This window comes from Tiliqua scincoides, chromosome 1 (assembly GCF_035046505.1).
Source record: "Tiliqua scincoides isolate rTilSci1 chromosome 1, rTilSci1.hap2, whole genome shotgun sequence".
NCBI classification, from domain to species: Eukaryota; Metazoa; Chordata; class Lepidosauria; order Squamata; family Scincidae; genus Tiliqua; species Tiliqua scincoides.
The window spans coordinates 6,465,573-6,492,263 of record NC_089821.1 but is presented as its reverse complement, the minus strand read 5'-3'; the positions used below and the strand labels follow the sequence as shown (position 1 = coordinate 6,492,263).

Here is a 26,691-nt window from a genome sequence, read left to right as displayed (position 1 = left end):
GCAAGGGGAGCAAAACAGAGGCACTCATTGAGCGCATGGACTCACACAGATGTGCAGGGATATACACTGAAGATAGGCATCAGTGCAACTCTTTCATTTTTCAATCAGGCTACTAATGGTCAGGATGTCACAATGTATATGAAACAAATCTTTATGCAATATAATGTGTTTTTTAAAAAATGGAATTTAACAAATTTTTAGATATACTCTCTTGTCCAATAGATTCAAATCCTTCTGACTATGCCAATTTGTCCCGTCCAAATTATACTCCGTCTCCCAATGCCCGCTTTTTGGCTAATTAACACCCTCTCCAGCAGCTGTGGTGTGCAAAGGAATGACCATAGAACTCTTTCTCAGTTTGAACAATTAACAATATTTATTGCTACAAACACACTCCCTGCAAGTCCTCTTGTTCAGAGGCTTTCCTTCCCCAAAACACCACTTAACTTAGTGGCTAAAGGTCTGAATGGTTGGCAACCTTCAGTCTCGAAAGACTATGGTATAAGCCAACAGCACCCAGTATTCCCAGGCGGTCTCCCATCCAAGTACTAACCAGGCCTGGCCCTGCTTAGCTTCCAAGATCAGACAAGATTGGGCATGTGCAGGGTAACAGTTACTGCATAAAGGTCTGAAGCCTCCAGTCCAAGTCCACAGTCCAATCTCCCAAAGCACAATCCAGTATTCCCTGTCGCAGTCCACCGCAGCAGAGCCCCTCCTCTGTATCTTCTCCAGCAGAGTGGCTCCTCCATCAGGTTCCTGGCAGTTTTCTCTTCTGTCAGGACCCTGCTGTCCTCCAACAGAGTCCTGGCAGTTCCCTTCTACCAGTGTGTGTGTAAGTCTGTCCATCTCCCATAGGTCTGGCTGTGTCCCGTAGGTCTGGGCTTTGCTCCTTCTGAAGCTGCCTTTTATCCTTGTATGTCTCATTGTCCAAGATGCAGCTCAGCTGTGAGCTAGCTCACTAGTCCATGTCCATACAAAGTCTCATCAAGGTCAAATGAAGCTCAGGTGTCCGTCAGAGTCTCCATTGGCCTTGATTGATTACAGCTGTGGAGCCAGCCCTTCCCTTCCCAGAGCTGTCAAACAGCTGTCAAAACATGGAATCGCTGTCAACACCACATCATCCACCTCTTATCTTCTGATCTTCCATTACATAGGCCTGATCGTGTTCTGATATTTTTGTGAGATTAAAAAAAATGCCCCAAAACACCGTGTGACATTTGTACAGTCAAACTAATATTTCTGCTTTGCCCATGCAGTATTCTGAGAGATATTTATTCTAAAACTAATTCATACCCATTACTTTTAAATTATAATTGAAATATCCCAACGAATGATTCAAATTTAAACTGCCACTTAATATGGGAGTGAAAAGGAGGGGGGGGTAAAAATTACTATATGAAAAATTAATTTACATTAGCGTTAAGAATTTGGGGTTATAAAAAGAGGTGAAGCAACTGAGTTAACTCTTAATGGTCTTTTCTCCAAAAAGTGTATGATATTTAGATGAGGCAAACCAGTCTTCAAAGAGAGAACGCTAGTCTTTAAGTTGATCTCATACTCTTCCTCATTTCTGCTCCCTGATTTGCCTTCTATATCTTCTAAAAATGCTGCAGGTGGCTTGATATTGAGTTGAAGTCCAAAAAGAGAGGGGAGGGGGGCTTGTTAAACCCTACTTTCCCAGCCATTTGCCACACAAAATATCCCCTGCCCCCCCCAGCTGTTTTTCTCCCTTGATAGAGTATGATAAATGTGTAGTGAATGCTTATTCACAACCTAGAGGGAGTGCAAAGCACTAAGTTTTGCAGGGAGCCCCACCATGGTGTGCAAGCAGACCCCCCCTTCCCTTTGGAGCCATTCTGGGCAGGGGGAGCAAAACAGAGACAAATGCTTCTGTTTTGCTCCTCCTCTTGGAACGGCTATGAAGGGGAGGGGCCGCTTGCACACCGCAGTGAGGCTCCCTGCAAAACCTAGTGGTTTACACCCCTTCTAGCTATGCTGCTGCTCAGAAGTGAGTATTTGATAGAGCTGGCTGTCAAGAATAAGAACATAAGGACAGCCCCACTGGATCAGGCCATAGGCCCATCTAGTCCAGCTTCCTGTATCTCACAGCGGCCCACCAAATGCCCCAGGGAGCACACCAGATAACAAGAGACCTGCATCCTGTTGCCCTCCCCTGCATCTGGCCTTCTGACATAGCCCATTTCTAAAATCAGGAGGTTGCACATACACATCATGGCTTGTAACCCGTAATGGATTTTTCCTCCAGAAACTTGTCCAATCCCCTTTTAAAGGCATCCAGAGCAGATGCCATCATCCTGTGGCAAGGAGTTCCACAGACCAAGTACACGCTGAGTAAAGAAATATTTTCTTTTGTCTGTCCTTACTTTCCCAACACTCAGTTTTAGTGGATGTCCCCTGGTTCTGGTGTTGTGTGAGAAGGAAAAGAGCATCTCTCTATCCACTCTATCCTTCCCGTGCATAATTTGGCCATCATGTGAAATGTTGGCCATAACCTGTGCTGCCATCCCTGCCCCCTCCTGGGCATGAATAGCCCTACTCCTCGCCCTCCTTTGCCCAGTTTTCCCCCCCGTACCTTCCCCTCATCCCGGAATGCCTCCAGACTCACTGCCGATGCTTTCCAGGGCTTCTCCAAACAGCATGGAGGCCCAATGCCAGCTCATGCCAGCCTCCGCACTGGCACCTCCCTCCTTCTGGCTGCCGCAAAGTGCTCTATGGCTTTTCACGATGGCCGTCTCCCTGGCAGCATGTGCAAGACTGGCACTGCAGAAGGGTAGGATCGGGCCCCCAGTCACTGCTTTTGGTTTTTCCTAAAATGAAAGCATATAATTTCCGCTTGGATGTGGCCTTTCACAGGACAGTTGCAAAACTGTCAAGCGGAAAAGTCAAACGGATTTCTGCTGTTGATTTCAGCAGATACCGAATCAGAACTAAGGAAAGAAAGAATAAGATTTTATAATCTTATCCCCAAAATGGTGATGAATTGAATGTTTTATTGCACCAACAGGAACTAGGTATATAGAAATGTCATGGCTGAGAAGTCAAGGATGATCAAAATGTTCCCATCAATTTGAGCTATGTTGACACACAGAGAAAAAGCAATAATTGCTCGAGAAATGGATGGTATTTTCAAGGGCAGTCTTCACTGGGCAGAACTGGTTTATTGTAGTCACATGAAAACACTTCTGCTGTTGAACCGCACACAGATTACATTTTTAAGAGTTACACAAAATCTTTCTGCTCATGCTCACGCCCTTTGCTTAATGCCTCTGGAGATATCCAGCTTAACTTTTCAACCTGCAGTGGACAAGCATGACAAGTTTTAAGATCAAGTGGCATCACAAAGTTTGAACTCCATCTCCCACCCCAGTCCCTGCCTCTTTCCCTATGGTCTTATATTTCCTTACCTTGAAATTCAACCTTGGCAACTCAAAAGACTCTGGTATCGTGCTCTGAATGGTTGTTCTGGAGCAGCGTCTAGTGTGACTGTAAAGGCCGATTTGGGAGTGACAATCCCTTCCACACCGGGAGCAAGTGCAGTCTGTCCCTGGTCTGTCTCCCTGGCTATGGGCCTTCCTTCTTCGCCTCAGTCTGTTGGCCAAGTGTCTCTTCAAACTGGGAGAGGCCATGCTGCACAGCAAGGCAACGCCTTACTGGCTGGGGGCTGTCCAGCTTAAGGCAGGTAATAGCTGCTCAATGAGATGCAATGACCTCTCCCACCGTCAGAAGCAGCCCCTGGCGTCACGCTCTATGCCAATCGAGCGAAGAGTTATAACCGGTAAACTGCTGCTTCCTGTGTTGTGCCAACACCATATGGCGAAGCTGGAGTGTTCTCTCCAGTGTGTGAAGCCTGGGTAAAGTAGAAATTCTTACCCTATGATCAATTCCCCCCATCCTGACCTTTACTCCAAATAATCTACTTTTCCCCTCTTTCTCCAATCATGCTCTTAAGGTAGGGCTTAATTTATCAAAATTCAAGACTGCAAACTTGAATTCCTTAAAAAGAAACTGTATACTTCGTATTGGTCAAAATTCTAAGCCACAACAAAATAGTATTTGTGGTAGCTTAAATGATCACTCCTGATCGATGAAATAGAGACATAATAGATTATGGGTCTAAGAGTTTCAGTACTAATGTTGAGTTCTGCAAATGTTCTACAAAGGATTCTTAGAGCGCAATTCTGAAGGAATCCTCAGCCAGCACAAGACCCTTGGGCCAGCCTGGGAGGGTCACAAATGTACGGTCTAGCATATTTGCACCTCCTCATGTGTCGGCTGGGCTGGTGCAGGGATGTGCGCTGGGCCATGGAAGCCAGATCCAGCCTCCGCGCTGACGAGGATGGGTAGGTCAGGAAGGCGTGGGGAGGAGGAGGGAGGAGGTGTTTCTGGGTGGGGAGAGAGTGGGCAGCTGAAATGGGCTGTGCAATCCTAACTTGCATTGGACAGGCAAGCCTGGGTGGGCCCATGGGTGGGTAGGCAGGAATCGGGAGACAAGGCCAGGATCTGGCAGTTATGCCGGATCCTAGGCCCATTCCTGGGTGGTGTGGGGTGGCTCCAGGCTGCTCGGATCTGCGCTACCTCTCCAAGTGGCACAGATCTGAGTAGACCCACTGGGGCCACTGCAGCTCTCCCTGGGGCAAGGGGAATTTTTTTCACCTTTGCTCAGGCAAGCCACTTGTAGCCTGAAGCTTGCACTGGATACAGTGTAGGCCCACTGGCTGGCCTGTTCCAGCACAAGTTAAGATTGCGCTGCCCATTTCATTTTGGGAGAGCTGAGCATCAAGCACACACATCCCTTTGCAAGAACTGATGTGTTCCCTCCACTGATATCTGCATAAGCAGGGATTTCATGGATAAGAATATGTTGCTGGCAACCTTCAGTCTCGGAAGACTCTGGTATCGCGCTCTGGATGGTGGTTCTGGAACAGCGTCTAGTGTGGCTGAAAAGGCCGATTCGGGAGTGACAATCCCTTCCACACCGGGAGCAAGTGCAGTCTGTCCCTGGCCTGTCTCCCTGGCTACGGGCCTTCCTTCTTTGCCTCTTTGCCTCAGTCTGTTGGCCAAGTGTCCCTTCAAACTGGGAAAGGCCATGCTGCACAGCCTGCCTCCAAGCGGGCTGCTCAGAGGCCAGGGTTTCCCACCTGTTGAGGTCCACTCTTAAGGCCTTCAGATCCCTCTTGCAGATCCCTCTTACAGATCTTGCAGGTCCCTCTTGCAGATGTCAAGAATAAGGATAAGAATAACAACTCCAGGATTCACCTGGGAAGCCTACTGTATTTTCCCTGGACTCTTAAACATAGTTTCCAATCACGCCGGGAGCCTCAGTGAGGCTTCTGCATGGTCCTAGAGATGTACGAGGCTCAGAGCCCAGGGCAGGGCCTCCAAGAGGAATTCTATCAGGGGGTACAAAGTTTCTTTGGGGCCCCTTCCTAAAGAGGGAGGGGTGAAACAGAATGGGGGGGCAATGGGGATGGGCACCACTTCTGCAGCAGCTGTAGCCCCACAGCTATGTCTCTGAACTCCCATCCATTATAAGCAGATGCACAAGCCAAAGAGCTCCTGGAGCAGGCCAGCTTCCTCCCAGATGTGACACTGTTAAGGAATGTAATGCATTTCTGGGCCTGGTGCGTGTGGCTTCGGGCAGTAGTTGCTGCCATGTGCCATGTGGATCCCATGTGGGCAGTGTGATTGGAAAATGTAAGATCCCAGGAAATTTCTGGGCCCCCTCCTTTGGCTCCTGGGCCCCCTTTCTGACCCTGGGCCCGGGTACAAATTACCCCCTTTGCCCCCCTCTCCTAGGCCCTAGCCCAGGGCATTTGCCCCTTTCACTGAATGGCAGGTCCACCACTGCCATTCCTACCGCCCTACGGGCCAGTCCCTCCCCCACTCTGCCCTCCCCTTGCCCAGTTAAACAACAACAAATACTACTACTACTACTGCTACTTCCACCAACTCAGTTGTTTTTTAAAAACAAGTTTTTACCTCTACAGACTTTTTATTGAACAATGGTAACAGGTGAAATTATTTAAAAAATGTAACACCATGGATCTCCATTAACAAAACATAGAAAACCGCAAACAAAATACCCAAGGAAAAAGAATATTCCTGAAATAATATTTTCACTTGGCTGTCAGTCATCACTTAAGTTCCCTGATCCTTTTTTTCCAAGTAAGGGTACCCAAATATTATATCCCAATATATGCTCCCATTTATTTTCCACATAAGTTATGAAGGATGCTAGGTGAAGAAGCTCTTGATTTAATTGCATTCAAGTTCCATTAAGGCAGAGATGTATCCTAGAATTCTCATAGGATTGTGCCATCAAACTGAATGGAAGAGTCTGGCACTATCTCGTATTCTCAAGGGCTTTGCTCTCTCCTTCTCCCTCCCTCTAGTGTCTACAGTAGGTGATTTACTATTAAAGCATAGCATTTTTCAGCGCGCAGGATTTACAGTGCTGTGAGGAGCCACTGATGGATGGCCTGGAAGACACGACAGACATGATTGGTCATGGTTTTCCAACTCTCTGCTGCAGAAAGAAACAAGAAGAAACCGGCTGGGATTCCTACCTTGTCAGCAACTTCAACACCAGGGGAGGGTAGTGTTGTGAGTGGACAGGCTACACTTGTGCTCCCAGCACTGAACCAGAAGTGCATGACTTTTTCTTAGCTTTCTGGCCACATTCCAGAAGGTTCCCCCCCCCCCAGGCCCAAATCATACTTAGCTTATGCAGTGGGTGAACATCTTCCATTATGATTGCCCCCCAAATCAAAGCTGTGTAGATGCTAAATTGAGTGTTGGGAGAGTTAGGACAGGCAAAAGAAAATATTTCTCAGCATGTAGTTAGTCCGTGGAACTCCTTAACACAGGATATGGTGATTGCATCTGGCCTAGGTGCCTTTGAAAGGAGATTGGACAAATTTCTGGAGGAAAAGTTCATCATGATTTATAAGCCATGATGTGTATGTGCAACCTCCTGATTTTAGAAGTGGGTTACCTTGGAATGCCAGATACCAGGGATGGCACTGGGATGCAGGTCTCTTGTTGTCTTGTATGCTCCCTGAGGCATTTGGTGGGCCACTGTGAGATACAGGAAGCTGGACTAGATGTGCCTAAAGCTGTTTCCCTTTGGAAGCTGTTGTGCAGTTACCCTGATATATTACTGGAATGGTTGTGTTCACTTGGATCAGGGGTGTCACTTGGATCAAGTTGCACTTGTTCATGCCATTGATTCAGACTTGTTCAGTATGGTCTTTGAAAATGAAGATACACAATTCAGAACCTGTCCTGGGACTGGCGCATTTCAACCTTTTCATAAATGAGCTGGAGACAGGGTTGAGTAGTGAGGTGGCCAAGTTTGCGGACAACAATAAACTTTTCTGAGTGGTGAAGACAAGAAGAACAAAAGAACATAAGAAGAGCCCCACTGGATCAGGCCAAAGACCCATCTAGTCCAGCTTACTGTATCTCACAGTGGCCCACCAAATGCTTCAGGGAACACACAAGACAAAAGACACAACCTGCGTCCTGGTGCCCTCCCCTGCATCTGGCAACCAGAGGCAGCCTGCCTCTAAAACCAAGAGCTTGCACATACCTACTATGACTTGTAACCCGTAATGAACTTTTCCTCTAGAAATTTGTCTAATCCCCTCTTAAAAGGCTCTTAAAGGGCTATGCGAAGAGCTCCAGAAGGATCTCTCCAGACTGGGAGACTGGGCAGCAAAATGGCAGATGCATTTCAATGTAAGTAAGTGTAAAGGAATGCACATTTGGGCAAAAAATCCAAACTTCACATATGAGCTGATGGGTTCTGAGCTGTCTGTGACAGATCAGGAGGGAACATGCATGGAGGAGGAGGGTGTCAGCGCATGACACAATGATGTGGAGAGTGTTATTGCTTCCCCTGGCCTTGGGGACCTGCTCACCTAGCTATGTTAATGCCAGGTCTAAATCCAACTGCTGAACAGCTACACAATCCTGGCCCTTAATTGTTTAAGTTTATTCCTAGCATTTCTTCTGAAGGCTCAACCTAAAGATCTCACCATGCTGCCTCTTTGGATGTGTGACGGGGCAGGCTAATTTGGCTTGCGGCTGAATACAAGGGAGAGAAAATCTGACATTCCTTCACATTCATGCATCACTGATATCAGCAAGTTGTGCAATGGGAACCATGGCAGTAACGTTGAATTGATCCTCAAAAGGCGCAAAGGGTTTGATTTGGGGCGTAATTTACCAACAGAGGCTTTCTGTCATTTTGATCTGTCATAAAACCACCAGCCTGCCCCTGGAGCTATTATCTCTCCTGCCCCAGTGTAGAGGGTGGGCCAAAGTTGACGAAAGGCCTTGGTAGAGGTGAACACCACTAGATCAATTTCTGAGTGGCATAATATCCAAGGACATGGACATTAGTGAAATAATTTAGAACAGCTAATGTCACCTATGAGCCCTCTGTGCTGTAATTTCTTTAAAAAAAAAAAAGAGCATCTCTGAGAGATGTCCATATATATTTCCTGGGAGCTAATTGTCGCAGAGCACAGAAATGTAATTGGTTGGGCTGTCAAGTCAGTTCTGTATTTTGAGAAAATTATTTCCCTTCTACTGTTGTTTATCAGCCCCCACAATGCCCTGCATTGCCAGTTCTTTGGAAAGAAAACCCGAACCCCCATCCAGCCACACTGCTTGATTATGTGTATATCTAATTTGATATAGTCTCCTTAGTCTCCTTTGATGAGTTGCAGACCTGATAATATAGCTCTATATGTCCTTCTTGCATATAGGATAAGCCAGTGGTTCTCAAACATTTTAGCACCAGGATCCACTTTTAGGAGTGACAGTCTTTCAGAACCTACTGGAAGTGGTGTCATTAACCTGGAAGTGATGTCATGGCTGGAAGTGATATCATCAAGTGGGAAAATTTTTAACACCCCCATACAACTAAATCAAATCTAATTAATTAAGGGTGCAATTCTAACTGCGCCCTGGGGCGGCGCAAGTCACTTGTGCCAGCCTGGAAGTGTCGCAAACATGCCATAAAGCATATTTGCGCCTTCCTTGGAGTAAGCTGCGCTGGCACACGGAGATGCACCAGACTGTGGAGGCCAGATTCAGCTTCCACAATGGTGGCAGCAGATGAGTTTGTGCTAGCCAAGCTAGGTCAATGCAGGGGTCTGGGGGAGGGGAGAGCATGGGTAGGATGGACAGGAGGTAGGGAAGAGGTGTTTCAAGGCAAAGGGAGGGCAGGTAGTGTGTGGGACCATGGGTGGGCAGGCAGGGAGTGGGGGGCGGGGCCGTGATCCAGGATTATGCTGGATCCTAGCGCCATTCCCGAGCAGCACAGAGCAACTCCAGGCTGCTCTGTTCTGCTTGGATCTGCACCACTTCATCAGGTGGTGCAGATCCAAGTAGACCCATTCGAGCTGCTGTGCCTCTCCCTGGGGTAAGGGGAATTTTTTCTCTTTGCCTCAAGCTGAACTTCAGCCAGCCCCAAACTTGCACTGGATACAGCACAAATCTCTTTAAAAACGACGTACTGAAATGAATGGGGACCCACCTGAAATTGGTTCATAACCCACTTGGTGGGTCCCAACCCACAGTTTGAGAAATGCTGGGGTAAGCAAAAGGGTGCTCTCAGTCGATCTTAAGCATCAAGAAGAATCAGGGGAGGCAGTTTTTACAACAAGCTATTTAAGGTGCCATGAGTCAAAACCAGCACATCCAATTGTACAAGGAAGACCGTGGGAAGCCAGCACAGATTCCAGAGTGCCAGCATGATGTCCTTTGCCAACAGCTGTCTTAAGAAGTTGTCCCTCAGAAGCCTGCAAGGGAGACATTATTGATGAAGTCAAAAAGTGAGGCATTGTTTGCCATACATACTGCCAGGGAGGTAGTTGGTGCTTGAGATCAAAAGCAGAGCTGATTATTTTTCTTATATTTTAATCAATATGCTGGGGGGGGGGGGAGAGAGAGAGAGAGAGAGAGAAAACCTTTTAGAAAACTGGGACGGCCATTCATTATCAAATGACAATTCTTGGAAATCCAAGGAAGGTTCATCAACATTTCAGTGATGATCATGATACATATACAGTTTATTCAATATTGATTTTGCAATCAAGAATGAGAATTCCCATCGTCACACATCCATATCCTTTTGTCTGTAAAAAATGTCATTGCGTAGACGCTCAGGGGGCTGAGGTCTGTAAAATGAAATTAAGTGGTTTTGTCACCCTAAGGGCGCGTGGCAACAATTTTGACAAGTAAAAGGACGTGGAAGAGCATTTGTTAATATATTTTCACAGCATGAAGAAGGTTGGTGGTGTCCTTCAACTTAAAACTGAAACCCTGTTCTTCAAAGCAAATGATATCTCACCCCTTTATTAATATGTCAAGAATGTTCTACTTTCAATGAATCTCCCTCTCAGATGGTCTTCCTCATAGATGTTGTGGTCAGTTACACAGTATTGCAAATCTACAGATAGTTTTGCTTCATCCTCAGTCCATCCTAATCAAGACTAGATAAACTTCATGTGCTGAAAAAGAACTGAACACGTCCTAAACCATGTCCTAAATCAGTGGTCCCAAACTTTCAGTGCCGTGACCATCCTCCACAGTGGGTCACTCCTGGTAGTGCCAGAATGCTTATTGAGAGGTCCCAGAGGCCTGCAACCCACTCTATTGGCAGTGGTGTACCTGAGGGGGGGGGCAAGGGGTGCAAATTTCAGAAAAATTGTCACTTCTGGTTTTCAGTCGAAGGCCTTCTGGAGGCCAGGGAGGCTGTGTACAGCTTCCCAAGCCCTCAGAAGGACTTCTGGGGGCTCTGGTTCTGGGCTAAAAACTGGAAGTGACCATGGCCTCCAAAAGGCCTTAGAAAGCCTTCTGATGGTTGGAGCGGCCATGCATGGCTTCCCCTGTCCTCCAAATGCCTCTGAAGGGAAGGTAGTGGGCAGGGGGATCCACTCCTGAAAGTGGGGACAGCACCCCGGGGCTGTGCCTGGGGCAGAGCAGTGACCAAGAATGCCACTACTCCATGGGCCTCCGAATGACCCACAGAAGCAACCAGAAATGACTTCTAGTTTGCAGACAAAACGTCTGGTTTGACCAGAAGTCACTTTCAGACATTTTTGTGGGCCGTTCCGAGGCTTATGGAGGCCAATAGAATGGGTTGTGGGCCTGGTGCAACTTAGAAGAGGCTTCTGGGGCCTCCTAAAAAGCATTCTGGCACTACCAGTAGCATCATGTCTGGCCCAGACGTGACCCACAGAGTCGTGACCCACGGTTGACTACCACTGAGCGTTGTTGAGTGTTGTTTAATACTCTCTGGGAACAGCTATTTAGCTTTCAGAGAGCTGTTTATTTTTCTGTGTCCTACTTGGAGATGTTGGGGAACGAAACGGAGACTTCTGCATGTAAGGTGTGTTTTCTGAGCTACAGTTTCTCCCCCAGCTCTAGCTATTTTGCTCACGCTGCTGTAGCTAAGTAAAGTTAGATCTAGTTCAGCACATCTGGAAGTGCCCTAAATTCATAAAGTGCCCTTTGTCCCATCAGTGAAATGTTCCCATCCACCTGAACATCTTTAGATGCTGCAGTCAATATAAGCTGGTTTTCCCAATGGCTGGCATATCAAACTAGCCTCATGAATACTTACCAAAAAAAAAACAAACCACTTATGGTGCACTGATAATGAATTATTATGTTAATTATCCCTTGCAGGCGAACTAAGACTGGCATCTGTCAGTGGCTCAACAACTGACAAAACCATGGATTTCTGAGGAGCAACACTGTGGATTGGGTTGCTGGCTGCCATCTTGCCTCTGGGTAAGTCACTCTGCTTGTTTTTTATCTCTACCTTTGCCCCATCTGTGAAATGGAGATAATTCTACATACTTACCAAAGAGGAATTTTGCAAAGTTTAATTAAAATGTGCAAAGCATTTTTTTTTCCTATCCTTTGATGAAAAACTCTGTCATAGTGCAAAGTAATATTGTCTCTAGGATAATCACTTATGGGGGGGGGAAAAAGCATTCAGAACTTCTGTTGAGGCCTCACCAGCAATCCATTTCTTTCTTGTGATCTCAGAGGTTCCTCTGTCATAGGCTGCATCGGCCTATACAATATTGCTGGCTTGGAAAGATTAGTCTAGGTACTATTCATGCCACGGGCAAAGATTAGCAAAATCCGTACTTTGCAAGCCAAGAGGCAGAGAGGCAAAAATGAACAGCAGGGCAAGTGCTGCCTAGGGGAGGAATGGGAGCGATATTTTAATTGGAGCAATTTCACATCATTGATGATTTGATGAACATGATCATCAGGGTTTCTTGTCGAAGGCAGTGGCTGTAACTGCAGAATGAACCCTCTGAGCAGAATCAGGAAGCGTTTCTGAAGGTTTCAGCGATTACCAGCTCCTTTTTTTTGTTTGCTTGTTTTGAAGCAATTACTTCTTCTTAATAGGAATTGGCACCTCATGCTTACAGTAGGAGACTGAGTGCCAATATTCTTATTCCTTACTTATTTACTTGCTTATAAAATCTCTGGAGTATCAAAACAGCCTGTAGGCTTCTGCAGTGCTCTTTTGTCATTTCCCCTCTGTTAGCTTGCTGCAAATGGAAACACATTGCACAGTGTCTAAGTCGCCTTTCCGGCGCATCTATATGTTTGCAGTTAGCTGCATGGTTCTTAGGGCTGATCAAACTGCCGGTCAGGTCAGTGGCATAGCTAGAGGGGGGGCAAAGCAATAAGTTTTGCAGGGAGCCTCACCATGGTGTGCAGGAGGCGCCTTCCTCTCCCCTCCAGAGCCATTCCAGGTGGTGGGAGCAAAACAGAGGCAATGCCTGGTTCCAAAGGGGAGGGGCCCCTTGCAAACTGGGCTGAGACTCCTTGCAAAACTGTTTTACGTCCCCAAAATTTGTGAGGCCAATTCAGCTTTGAGGATTTTGACTGGATAACTTTTTAATGAGCAGGTAAGTAAAACCTTGGGTGGGGGGGGGGAATTGACACTAAGAAGCCAATTGTAGCCCCTTGCACACAATCAGAAGAAGCTGGGGTTATGGTAACAGTTTATTTATTTTAGTATTTATCTACTGCCTTTCTTGAAGAACCACAGAACGAAGTCTCATAGACTGGAGGCAGAATGCCCAGTCAGAGCTGGAGGAGATATGCTGCTGGTGAGGTTGGGTAGTGGGCAGGGAGGGAGAATAACCGGGGCAAGTTGGGGAGAGAGGGAGTGGCAGCCATGGGCACCAGATCCTACCCACCACTTTTCAGCCTGCCCCCCAGCTCCCTCCAGGCTTACACTGGCTGTGTAGCTGACAGAGATGCGGGCAGACCCACAGTCCATCAGGGACTCTACACAGAGGCCTCCTGATTTCTCCCACCCCCAAACATAGCATGCAGTGCACATCTCCATAGTACAGCATGGTGGAGGTTAAGATTGGGCTGATTGACCCAGGTAAGTGTGCATAGGATTGCAGCCTATGGCAGGTAAGACTATTATTATTTTTTTTACTTCCAGAGGCACTAGTGGTCCTCAAATGCCCCATTTCACCTTAAAAATATTGATATTGAGTCCTGAATGTGTGTATAAATACATGTAAATCTCCAAAGCAGCTCTCTCTCTCTCTCTCTCTCTCTCTCTCTCTGGGTTATTTGCAGTAGCATAATTTGTGCTAGCAATTGAGCTGAGGCCTGAAATCTTTCTAAGTGGAACTCTCATTAGCTTGTTGGTTGCAAATACTAAACACGGTGGAAATGCTGAGGTGCATTGTTGTTTTGTAATCCATTCCCCCCCACCAAAGTTATACATTAGAGGGGGTGAGAGAGAAAGAGGAGTAGCTTAGCTTAGCTGGGGGCAAACAACCAAGTGCACAATCCTAACCAACTTTCCAGCATTGACATAGCTGTGCCCAGGGCTTTATTTCTAATGGAACACGGGGGGACGGAGTTCTGGCACCTTTTTGCAGGGGCCCCTCCCCTTCGGAGGCATTCCAGGAGGGAGGGAGAAAAACAGAGGCATTAGCTGGGTGGGTGCTGGGGGGTGCAGGGTGGGCGGGCGCCTGGCCCCTGCCTGACCACACAACAACCCCCTCCTGCCCCCATCCCCAAGCTCTCGCCTGAGCCTAGCCCGCCTCCCCTCCCCGCATGCTCCGCTTCCCTGCACAGCTTCCAAGCCGGTGGAGGGTGCGGGGGAACACACGCCGATGCCGAGGAGGAGGACAAACAGCCAGCCAGCCAGCCAGGGAGAAGGCCTGCGGCACCCACGGAATGCCCAGGTACTGGCTTGGCGGAGGAGGAGGGGAAGGAAGCTGGCTGGTGCAGCCCCCGTGCCAATCTGCAGCATGAGCCTAGGCATGTCTACTCAAAAGTAAGTCTCATTGTGCTCAATGGGGCTTGCTCCTGGGAAAGGGTGCATGGCCTTGCAGCCTGAGAGCCCAAGCCTATGCATGTCTACTCAGAAGTAAGTTCCATTGTGTTCAATGGGGCTTACTCCCAGGAAAGTGTCATAGCCTTGCAGCCTGAGTAGACAGGCAGAGGAAGGGCTCTGAGGCTGCAGTCCTCTCCACACTTTCCTGGGAGGAAGCCCCACAGTCTCTACTGGGACTGACTTCTGAGTAGACAGCCATAGGGTTTGGCTCTGAGGCTGCAGTCCTCTCCACACCTTCCTGGGAGGAAGCCCCATTGACTCTAATGGGACTGACTTCTGAGTAGACAGGCACAGGATTGGGCCCTGAGGCTGCCATCCTATCCACAGTAAGCCCCATTCAATAAAGTGGACTTCTGAGTAGACATGCATAGGATTGGGCTCTTAGGCTGCAATCCTAGGCACTTTCCTGGGAGTAAGCTCCATTGACTAGAACGAGACTTACTTCAGAGTAGACATACCTAGGATTGGGCTCTTAATCCTGGCAGAGATATATATCTGCACCCATTTTCACATGCTAAGGGCAGGTGAAAAGGGATTCTACGTGTGTACAACGTGCTGTCCAGCCTTGCCAGAGATCCTCCTCATCCTTCCCCCACAAGCATGCCCTCCGCCAGCCAGTGTTTGCAGCTCCTCTCCAGCAATGCACAGCAGCTGCTCAGGGCAGCAGAGAACATACAATTGCATGCCAAGCACCTTCCCAAAGACACAGAGTATTCTGATACCTGAATTAAACCATATTTAATAGCTTGTTTGCAAACGTAGCTGTTTCTATGTGCACCTAAGGACCCCTCTCGTGTAAGAATTCCTTTTTTGTTCTTACTCCCACAGTTGCTTAGAGTAATTTTACTACATGGAACTCATGTAAGCCATTTTCCGGAATCCATTCACTGCTTCCTCTCCTCGAAGTAGTGCCACACTACATACTACACGCTACAAGTGCACCTGTACAGTATTTTTCCCCATGTGTAGAAAAAGTAGTTAGGGGGAAGGGGATGTGGAGATTGACAGCCCAATCCTATGCATGTCTACTCAGAAGTAAGTTCATCTTTAGGGGGAAGCATATAAAAAAATATTTTATTTCTCCAATAAAAAATGGTTTATAAATAAATAAATAAATAAATAAAAGATTAACAAGTTGTGAGTTCCTGCACCTTTTCTTTTACAAAAAAAGCACTGGCTGTGCCAGTGTGGCTTGCGCTGTATCCTGCAGTGGGAAGGCAGTCAAGGGGGCCTACTCAAAGCAAAGGCATGCTTGTTACCTCACCGTGGGGCCGCACTGCATCTAGGCCAGTGCTGGAAAGTTGGTTAGGATTGCGCCCTAAGTTTTGCAGGGAACCTTCCCGCAGTGTGCAAACCCACCCCCCTCCCCTTCAGAGCCATTTGAATGACTTTGTTTTGCTCCCCCTCCCTGAAATGGCTCTAAAGGGAAGAAGGGGGGACCGTTTGCCCCCCCTTGGGGAGGCTCCTCGCAAAACTTAGTGCTTTGCACCCTGTACAGCTACACTGCTGAGAAAGAGTCATTCATCTCAGCTGCCTCTTCCATCCAACATTTGGTTGGCAACCTTCAGTCTCGAAAGACTATGGTATAAGCCTACAGCACCCGGTATTCCCAGGCAGTCTCCCATCCAAGTACTAACCAGGCCTGACCCTGCTTAGCTTCCGAGATCAGACGAGATCCGGCATGTGCAGAGTAACAGTTGCTGCATCCAACAATGTAGAGTCGATTTCTCAACCAACAGAAGAATGTATTAATTACAATATTTTTGTTTGTCTAATGGAAAAAATATCGGAAGCGGTTTGAAATTGCTCCCAGCTTTAATGGGCTTGCGGCATTTGGAGGAAAAAAAATGCAGAGCTTAAACTTTTGGCCTTGGAGAATAGAAAATAACATGTTTTCCGACTTGATTAAAATAATAATAAATAAGCAGTAATCAAAATCAAAAGGTTACATCGTTAATTTTAGCATGCCCCATTCTGATGCTAATTTGAAACACTTCCAGTCGCCCCAAGAAACACGCTTTAAAGTGATAGCTCTGTACGGAGCACGGTTCTGTTCCACCGTCATCCATAAAGCCCGACACTTATTTCAGATTGCTATGAACCGTCTTCACAAGCTTGATGTCTTGTTGCAATGCCCAGATGCTGAATCGGTGACCCTGCTTACTCCAGTGCGGGGAGGGATTAATTTCAAAAAGAGTGCGGCTCTCACGTCTCCTGTTATGCCCTGGTGGAACGTAGATGAAAATTTAGCCTGGAGAGTTTCTCTTTGAATGGAAAAATCCAATTGGCTTCAAACGGGGAACAGTAAAGGACCACTTGCTAGGAAGGCTAATCAATGGCACCTCCAGCGCCAAGTGGAATTTCTAAATGCTCATTAGCATTCAATTGCTTTTTCATTCGCTTTCTCTTTTGTCTTTTGGAAGTTCTCCTGGTTTCCTTCCCTAATTGGCACTGGCGGAGTTCTTGTCCTCAGTGAGAAGATATCGCTATGGCATCGTTTTGCAGCACAAGATTGGCAACAGCCAATCAGGTGACTGCCACTGAACCTGATCTACAGGAATGTTTGAATTGCTTGGGCCAAAGGGGATTTGTTCACTTGAGACCTGTGGCCGATGCTCTACTCTTTGCAAGGGTGCGTTCAGACTATGGCCTTCAAGGACGGATCAGGCTAGTAGACTAACCACATCTCAGACATTACATAAGAATGTAAGAAAAGCCCTGCTGGATCAGTTCAAAGGCCCATCCAGTCCAGCATACTGTTTCCCACAGTGACTCACCAGCTGCCACAAACAGGAGAGACAGGCTTACTTCTCTCCCATCACTGCTCCTCAGTGCAAGTTGTATTCAGAGACATACTACCACTGAACTCAGAGGTAGTACCTAGCCATTAAGTAGCCATTGTTGAACTTGTCCTCTGCGAATGATCCTATTCCCTTTTAAAGCCGTCCAAGCCAGAGGTGTAGCTGCAGGGGGAGGCGCTGTAGGTAAGTACCGCAGAGACCGCAATGTGTCATTTAAGTGCCATTGGTAAGCCATTGGTAGACCTGTCTTCCATGAATGGTCCTATTCCCTTTTAAACCTATCCAAGTCAGTAGTGAAACTACCGGGGGGAATGCCATGGGTAAATACTGCAGGTGCCGCAATGCAACGTATAAGTGACTCTTCCCACTTGCCATTGCGGCCTGGAATGGCTCAGCGGTGAGTGGAAGGGGGTACTTTGCAAATTGCTGTGTCTGCAGTACTTACTGTCCTTCCCCTCCTGTTGCTATGCCACTGATGCAAGCTAGTGGCCCTCACCACATCCTCTAGTGATGATTTCCGCAAAGAAATTCTGCTTTTATATGAAGTATCTCTTTTTTGTCTATCCTAGATCTCCCATCAGTCAATTTAATTGGATGACCTTGGTTCTAGTATTGTGAAAGGAGAAGAACATCTCTCTCTCTCTCACACCACACCTTACAAATTGTTATCATTTCTGCCCTTAATTTTCTCCCTCCCCCTCCAAGCTAAAGAGCATAGGGTAGCGATGGAGACTGCCTTTGGTGCAACTTCACCTACAATCTCCAGATCATGGAATTTAGAGCCACAGTGATACATTTAAGAACCAATGAACATGTATTCCCATGGCTCCTTATAGATATTCCAGCTACTGAAGTGATGAGATGTAGTCCTTGGGGCCTGGAACCTCTGGTAGAACCAGTAAATAATAACTATTACAAAAATAAGAGTTCCTTTAGGGCCAACAGAGGATGGAAACTAGCTGTTAATGCTATGTTTCAGGATCAGGAACTGTTGATAACAGGTTCCAACACAGATCCTTGGGGGACCCCTCTTTCTGTTTCTCTCCACGCTGGAAATTCTCCATTTATCTTGACTCGTTGCTTCTTGTTCTTTAACCAGTTATCTCAAAAGTACCTCTCCTCTTATTCTGTGACAGCTAAGTTTCTTTACCCCTGCTAATTGGGTAAGAGGCACTTTTTCAAGTGGGTGCTCCTTTTTTATCAGGGGGAGAGTAACTGGCCCATCTTTAATTATTGTAAATTGTTTTTAATTGTTTTTCATGTTGCACTTTTAAATTGTAAGCCGCCTTGAGTGCCCGTTGGGCAAAAAAGCGGGGTATAAATTAATAAAATAATAATAATAAAATAATAATAATCTTACCCCAGCAGTGTCCATTCTAGTGGCTGTCTGCTGGTATTCTTTTGCATCTTTTTAGATTGTGAGCCCTTTTGGGACAGGGAGCCGTTAGCTATTGGATTTTTCTCTGTTAACCGTTTTGTGAACTTTTAGTTGAAAAGCGGTATATAAATACTGTTAATAAATATTATTCAAGAGTCCTTGATGAGAGCTTTTGACAAATGTTTTTGTTTTTATTTTTTTTTTGAAAATCCAAGTGCCTTACCTCCATCCAGAAACCCGCTGATGCTTTCAAAAAGCTCTAGAAGGATAATGAGATGGGACTTAACATTTGCTGATACTCCTTTGCCAAAGTTGTTCCTTGCATATGCTCAGTAATTTTATATAAATGCTTTCCACCACTTTACCTGGAACAGGTATTAAACTGACCAGTCTGTAATTTCCTGGATCCCTTTTGAAATGACACTGAGTTTAGTATAAGCTCCGCAGGGTTGGATTTTAAATGCTTAGGGCAGGGAAACTTTGAACAGCAGATCAAATCTCAGGGTTCATCGCTGGTTCCTGTTGGCCCACAAAACTTCTAATAAAATTTGGGAGATTGCAGTCTTTAAAGAAGAATGACAATCAGTAGGACTCTTGATTTGAAGCAACTCACTGAGGTGAGTCCCTATATTAACCATGGTTGGCAACCTTCAGTCTCGAAAGACTATGGTATAAGCCTACAGCACCCGGTATTCCCAGGCGGTCTCCCATCCAAATACTAACCAGGCCTGATCCTGCTTAGCTTCCGAGATCAGACAAGATCGGGCTTGTACAGGGTAGTAGTTGCTGAGTTGACTAATTAAATTTCATTCTGAAACCTACCAGTGCTGCTGTCATCACTCTGTTCCTTCCTCTGCACTCAAGTGGGCAAGAGTATGAGCAAAACTTCCAGGCTTGCACAATTAGAGGGGTTATTTTTCTTTATGGTGATTTTCCTGAAGTTGGTATCTCTGCCCAGTTTGGTCATCAGGGCTTTGCTGATCTCATTGGCCATCTCTGTGCTGCCCTGCCCAGCCCTGCCACCTTCTACAGCCTGCCCCTCACTTCTTCAGAGCTCCACCAATACCAAATCAAGCAGAGTAGGTGTGGCTCCTTGAATGTGCCTTGGAGCAGTAAATAAATCAAGGACACTCTAAACTGCTTCAGTGCTTTCTTTGTTATTATTTAAATTTTTTTAAAAAAATTATGGCAACTTTGCACTTGCCATGTAGAAAATGTCTGTGTGGCACTAGTGGTACATGTGCCAAGTGTTGGCCACCCCTGTTGTACATGGATAGGTTGTTTGGAACACTTTTTTGTTTGTTTTTGGAACAATCCTTCTTTGGGCAGCAAATAAGCTGCTCTCAGTCTTCAAACAGAAACAATGTTTTCAGCAAAATCTAAAGTTATGCTTTGGATGAACTTGGCAAAACTAATGCTCGTTTTGAAAATGTTCAGTATAGCTAACCCTAACAGCCTATCCATGTACAAGTTCCTTTGTCTTCACTCCCATATGAAGCAGGAAGAACAGACTCATTTGCAACCATTGCATATCCTGGGGGAAGTGTTCTCTGTATCATGTGCACATACACAGTCTTCTCTCCATATTTTGTCCTCTGATGGTTAGAGTGTATAACCTGATCCCCATTTCAGAAGAGCAAAGTCCCTTTCTCCACAGTTGGCAAGAGGAACATGACTTGGAGGTAATGCGCTTGCTTTGCATGCAGAAGGATCCACAGTTCAAATCCTGGGATATGTAGCTAAGGAGGGTCTCAGGTGCTGAGAAAGACCATTGGCTGAGTCCTTAGGGAGATGTGTCCAGCCACAACACACAAAACTCCACAAAGTGGATCAATGCTCTGATTCAATATAATGGAGGTTGATATGTTCAAAAATCAATGTTCTGATTTCCTCAGCATCATTTGTCTTTTTCAGCACGATCAAACTTCCAAAGAGGCCTTGGTGCAAGCCCATTACAACAAAACCTTGCCTGCCACCCACTTGACTTCCATTGCTTTGCTCTTTCAGAGTTTTCAATTATAACCACATTACAAATCATAAGAACATAAGAACATAAGAACAGCCCCACTGGATCAGGCCATAGGCCCATCTAGTCCAGCTTCCTGTATCTCACAGCGGCCCACCAAATGCCCCAGGGAGCACACCAGATAACAAGAGACCTCGTCCTGGTGCTCTCCCCTACATCTGGCATTCTGACTTAACCCATTCCTAAAATCAGGAGGTTGCGCATACACATCATGGCTTGTACCCCATAATGGATTTTTCCTCCAGAAACTCGTCCAATCCCCTTTTAAAGGCGTCTAGGCTAGACGCCAGCACCACATCCTGTGGCAAGGAGTTCCACAGAATCGTGTCAAGGTGCTTTCCTTTTTCATCCAATTTCTTTCAAATTACCACAACAAACATCGACTTTGTATGTTTATTCTTTATGCTTTCATTTGCTCTTTTTTCTTTCTCATAACACCAGAACCAAGGGACATCCGCTAAAGTTGAGTGTCAGGAGAGTTAGAACAGACAAAAGAAAATATTTCTTTACCCAGCGTGTAATTAGACTTTGGAACTCCTTGCCACAGGAAGTAGTGATGGCATCTTGCCTAGATGCCTTTAAGAAGGGATTGGACAAATTTCTGGATGAAAAGTTCATCACGGGTTATAAGTCATGATAGGTATCTGCAAGGTAGAGGCAGGCTGCCTTGTGGCTGTTGTCTAGTGTGTTCCCTGAAGCATTTGGTGGGCCACTGTGAGATACAGGAAGCTGGACTGGATGGGCCTTTGGCCTGATCCAGTGGGCTCTTGTTATGTTCTTATTTCTGTTTACTGTAAGTTTTGCGTGCATTTGCATATATTGTATAGCTGTTGGCATTTCTTGCCAGCCAAAATATATTTGCAAGCTAAAGGCTGAAAGGCTCTGCTTTGACATTCATCCATTTTTTTTTTACTTTCATCCATGCCCTGGTCCCCAAGCAGACGAAAGTGCAAGGTTTTGCTGTACATAGAACCACTGCTGGGCAATCGCTTTCTCAGTTAGAAGTCCATCAGTTTATTGCATGGGTGAATTTGTCCCATTCTGTCCACACAGTGGAACAGCGGAGTGAAGGGTAAATCAACAGACAGGGCTGTTCTTCCATGCATGTGCTCATAAAATGCCATTTTAGACACAGGACTTCCTATCAAACAGATATGTGTCAGTAGGCTTTTAACAAAAAGCAAGTGAATTGGGAATAATAAAGCTAGTCATCTGGACAAGGACTGTGCATTAACTGAGAAGATTTGATCCATTTGCCTTTCCCAGTAATTGGCCGCAAACAGATGGCATTTTTGTAAGTTTTTTTTTACCTTCAAATGTCACACAGTAGACTTTCACGACTCATGATGAATGGTGAAACGCATCTACTAATTTTAATCTGTATAAATGATCTATATGCTGAACTTCACTGGATCAGTTTTGTATTTCAGGTGACAAATGCAGGCTTCAGAGTTCAGAGGTGGCCTTTTATGCTTTGGGCAGCCCAATCCTAACCCTTGCTGGAATGGGGAGGCCAGCTGGCCTGCCCTATATCCAACACGGGATTGGGGCTGGTTGCAGCCCAGCCAGGGACAAGGGGAGTTCATTCCCCTTTCCCAGGTATGTTGTTGGCATCCTTCAGTCTTGGAAGACTATGGTATCGCGCTCTAAATGGTGGTTCTGGAACAGAGTGTCCTCTCCAGTGCGCAAAGCCTGGGTAAAGTAGATATGGAGGATAGACTGTTACCCATGCAGCAAATCCCCCCTCTCCACGTCGCTGGAATGATCCAATGGAAAGGCAGAAGCCAATACGGTTGGTTCCTGCGGCGTTGCAGGAGTTGCCAGAACGTGACTGTGTTCAGCCATGAACTGCCTCAGGGACTCCGGCTCCGGATTTTGCCTCGAGGTTGACTCCTGAAACCTTTTCCCTAACTGGATGTAGCCACAAGGCAGTGGAGGTTTGGGATCAGAGTTTTCCTTCTCTCAGATGAGCTGCCTTCCCAGGCTGACGAGTCCCATCTACCCGGTGGCTGTTTAGTCGCCTCTTACGACAAGTACAGCCAAACTGAGGGCCTATTCTTATCCCCAGCCCCCAGGGGAAACCGCAGGTTTCCGCAGGTGTTCCCAGGTAACACCGCAGCAATCTCGATGGGGCTACTCAGACCTGCGCCACCTAAAAAGGTGGCACAGATCCGAGCTGCCCAGAGTTGCATAGGGTCACCAAGGAGTGGGGTTAGGATCTGTTACAAGTGCCAGATCAGGCTCAGAGCCTTGCGGAGCTTTAGGACCTCGCAGAAGTCTCTCCCAACAAGGCCAGAAATTGTGCTTCCAGCTTCCAGAAATTGTGCTTCCAGCTTCCCGGAAGCACAGTTTAAAGCATCGGGGAACTTTCAGGAGGCTTCCCCAACACATCCTGGAGTCGCACGAGGCACCGTGCACTCTAGGTAAGTGGGGGGTGGATTTTCACATGGAGGTTGGTGGCATCCCATGGGGGAGGTGCCACCTCAGACCTTTGCCCTGGGATGCAGGGCTGGGGAGGTCCACCACTGCCTACGAACCCTGTGTGGTTATTAAACTGGTAAGAAGAGGGAAAGCAAGGCACTTAGGTGACATGCAAGATGAATTTTCTCCAAAGGATTCCATTAACCAGTGATGCAGGTGGGACCTTCTACAACTTTCGGCTGACATTGAAGTCCAAGAGGAGTTTCCTGAAAGTCTCCATATGATTCAGTGAAGAACGGTGTGATAGCTTTGGTCATGAAGAGTCTGTTCTTATCCCCATATGTTGTCATTATGGGCAATAGTCCTGCACTAAAAGATCTATGAGCATGTAGATCCAGAGTACTGCCATACATTCATAACTGTGATATATTGCTTATATTTTAGGACCCCTCGTCATAGTAAATAAAACTGATTTTGGCTACAAAATCTCCATTTTGATGTTTTTGGACTTGCAAGTTGTTACTTATAATAATGCTTATTCATTTGTCTAGTGTTTTCTGAGAGGCTCATGTATATTATCTTGATGCTATCCTACCACAGCCCTGCAGCTGGGAAGGTGAGACTGAGAGGGATGAGACTTTACTTCTCACAAGCAAAACCAAATCCATGATGCACAAGAATGACATGCCACAAATTCCATGTTGTTGTGTTGTCCAACAAACAACTGTTACCCTGCACATGCCCGATCTCGTCTGATCTCGGAAGCTAAGCAGGGTCAGGCCTGGTTAGTACTTGGATGGGAGACCACCTGGGAATACCGGGTGCTGTAGGCTTATACCATGATCTGGGAAGCTAAGCAGGGTCAGGCCTGGTTAGTACTTGGATGGGAGACCGCCTGGGAATACCGGGTGCTGTAGGCTTATACCATAGTCTTTCGAGACGGAAGGTTGCCAACCAACCAACCAGAGCGGAAATTGTAACTTAGCTCTTCCTGGTTCAAGTCTTCCCACCAGACATATTCACAGACTTGGAATCTGAACACCAACATCCCAATAATTGGGCTCTGGTGAGGGGAAGCAACTGTTACCCTGCACATGCCCAATCTTGTCTGATCTTGGAAGCTAAGCAGGGTCAGGCCTGGTTAGTACTTGGATGGGAGACCACCTGGGAATACCGGGTGCTGTAGGCTTATACCATAGTCTTTCGAGACTGAAGGTTGCCAACCAACCAACCAACCAAAGCAGGCATGCACAATAAATGCCTTGTGGCTGTTTCCTGATTCTGGTTCAGCAGAAAATACTTCTCTGCTGGGAATCAAGGTTGCATGTGGATGCATGGGACACATTGGTTTTGATATCTGGTAAGCCATAAAACTTGTGGTGGGGCCTTGTGCAATTAATGTCCAATTGTTGCACAATGGATGGCATGAGGAGTGCACTACTGCTAGGCCAATCTGAGCCTCCCCTGCAAAGCGGCAGAAGCATCAAAGCCATGCTGCCACTGACCCTGGACGTTGATCAGCCTCAGTAAGTCAGTGGGGTGGGATGTCATTGGTGCGAAGGGGAAGGTCAGGGGGAGACTCAGGGTGGATAAGGGGAGGGAAGGGTGGATTCAGGCGGTACTGGCTTGCAACAGAAACCTATCCCCCTTCCCTTTGTTCCCCTTTTCTCTCTTTGGACTTATAGCTGATATAGGTCCAAGGAGATTCATAAGCCATCAGGAAGACGACAGAGAGGCAAAGGAAAACATTATATCACTAGCAGGCCTCCTGATCACCCCCCACCATGGACCTCCATGGCACGGCTCCATGCTACGGTGTGGCGTGGGATCGGAATGGGCTGCTGCAATTCTCAAAGCTTCAGTTTTCCAATCTGTGAAATGGGAAGAGTCGTAAATTCCACCTCCAAGCATTCATCTGTGGCTACCTGCAGACAGCTGGTAAGCTCAAAGTATCATTGAGATGGCAACGATTGCAAAATATATTTCTTCTTGCAAGCAATCTGTGTTTGGCAAGCCAGCATTCAAGGACTTTGGAAAGAACCAGAGCAGCACAGAATGTAAAACAGCTTAGTTTCTGACTGGCAAAAAAAGCCACAAGAGAAAGATGCTCAGTGTCACCGCCGGAGATTTAGAATAGCAGCAGCATATTTTTAAAGAAACCAGTCATATTTTTTTTTTTTTTGTCGCCTGGCTGTCTGCCACCTCACGCTGCATCTTCTTTCATAAGACAAATCCAACTTTACAAGTACCTATCAAAGTCTTCCTAATCCCCTTCAGTCGGGCAGATTGATGCCAGAAGTAGCAAACAAACAATATACCATGGAAAAGACACTTCACACAGTATCCAAACATGACAAGTCGTCCAGGGACAAAACAAGGAAACCAGGCCCTGATGTGCGCCATTTGGAGAGATTGGGGGGGGGGGGGCTAATTTGGTTGACAGCTATATAAAAGTACCTTGTTTATAACTGCCCACGTGACACTATGGATCTTGATGCAGTAGTGTAGCTAGAGGGGGTGCAAAGCACTAAGTTTTGCAGGCGCCTGAATGCGCTGTGCAAGGGGCCTCTCCCCCTCCGCTTCAGAGCCATTGCTGATGGCGTTCATCTCCGTTTTGCTCTCACCACCAGGAATGGCTCCGAAGGAGCACGTTCAGGACCAAATCCTATCCAATTTTCCAGTGCCGGTGCTGCTGTACCAATGGGGTATGCACTGCACTCTGTGTTGGGGAGGCAGTCTCAGAGGCCACGTCAAGGCCTCCCATGGGAATATGGGAACATTTGTTCCCTTACCGCTGGCCTGCATTGCAGCTGCACTGGTGCTGGAAAGTTGGATAGGATTGGGCCCTCAGTCACCTATAAAAACTAGTGCTTTGCACCCTCTCTAGCTATGCTACTGTCTTGTTGCATGCAGTGATCCTATCGCATTTCACCAACTGTGATCCAGCAACCGCTATGACTGTGACACAGTTGAGACATTCAGATATCGATGCCAAAACATCTTGGCCACTTTGACATTGAATGAGGTTCCTAAAACGTGTTTTCACATATGTGAAATCAAACAAAGGTAGAAAGCCACCCTGCTTACTGGAAGGCATTTGTCAGCCACTTTGGTTAAGCTTTTATTAGAAGAGTCATGCTCAAGATGAAGACAGCACACAAAGCGTCCATAATCCCCCCATTTCAATTTTCAGAGGAAAATGAAATAGGACTACATTGCTGTATATTCAGGTCCTTTATAGGAAGTCTATCAAAGGCAAGGGAGATGGGTTTAGTGAAATATTAGCACTCCAACCCAGGAAGGGCGAGCTGTGTGCAGGTGTCAAGTAAGTTGCTATGTGCAGATTGTCTTCATTGGTGGCTCCATGCTTGCTAAAGCATGCAGTGTACGGCAGTGGCATAGCTAGAGGGGGTACAAAGCACTAAGTTTTGCAGGGAACCTCACTGCATTGTGCAAGCGGCCCCTTTCCTTCAGAGCCATTCTTGGGCAGTGGGAGCAAAACAGAGGCATTCACCGTGCATGGTGATCCTTTCTGAGCTGAGTTTGTTCACGCATATACTCACAGATGGTTGATATAGTTTGTTGTGACAGTGATTTCTTGACCCACTTTTCCCCTCCCTCTTCCGGTGATCGG

At 46.6% G+C, this 26,691-nt stretch overlaps 4 pseudogenes; 2 read left to right on the top strand and 2 right to left on the bottom strand.

Annotated features, from left to right (window-relative positions):
* Positions 1–16,019: 16,019 nt before the first annotated feature.
* Positions 16,020–16,139, bottom strand: LOC136637474 (5S ribosomal RNA; annotated as a pseudogene).
* Positions 16,140–19,284: 3,145 nt separating this feature from the next.
* On the bottom strand, positions 19,285–19,401 carry LOC136637658 (5S ribosomal RNA; annotated as a pseudogene).
* Positions 19,402–23,773: 4,372 nt separating this feature from the next.
* On the top strand, positions 23,774–23,890 carry LOC136637497 (5S ribosomal RNA; annotated as a pseudogene).
* A 239-nt stretch (positions 23,891–24,129) lies between these two features.
* LOC136637664 (5S ribosomal RNA) lies at positions 24,130–24,246 on the top strand (annotated as a pseudogene).
* Positions 24,247–26,691: the final 2,445 nt, after the last annotated feature.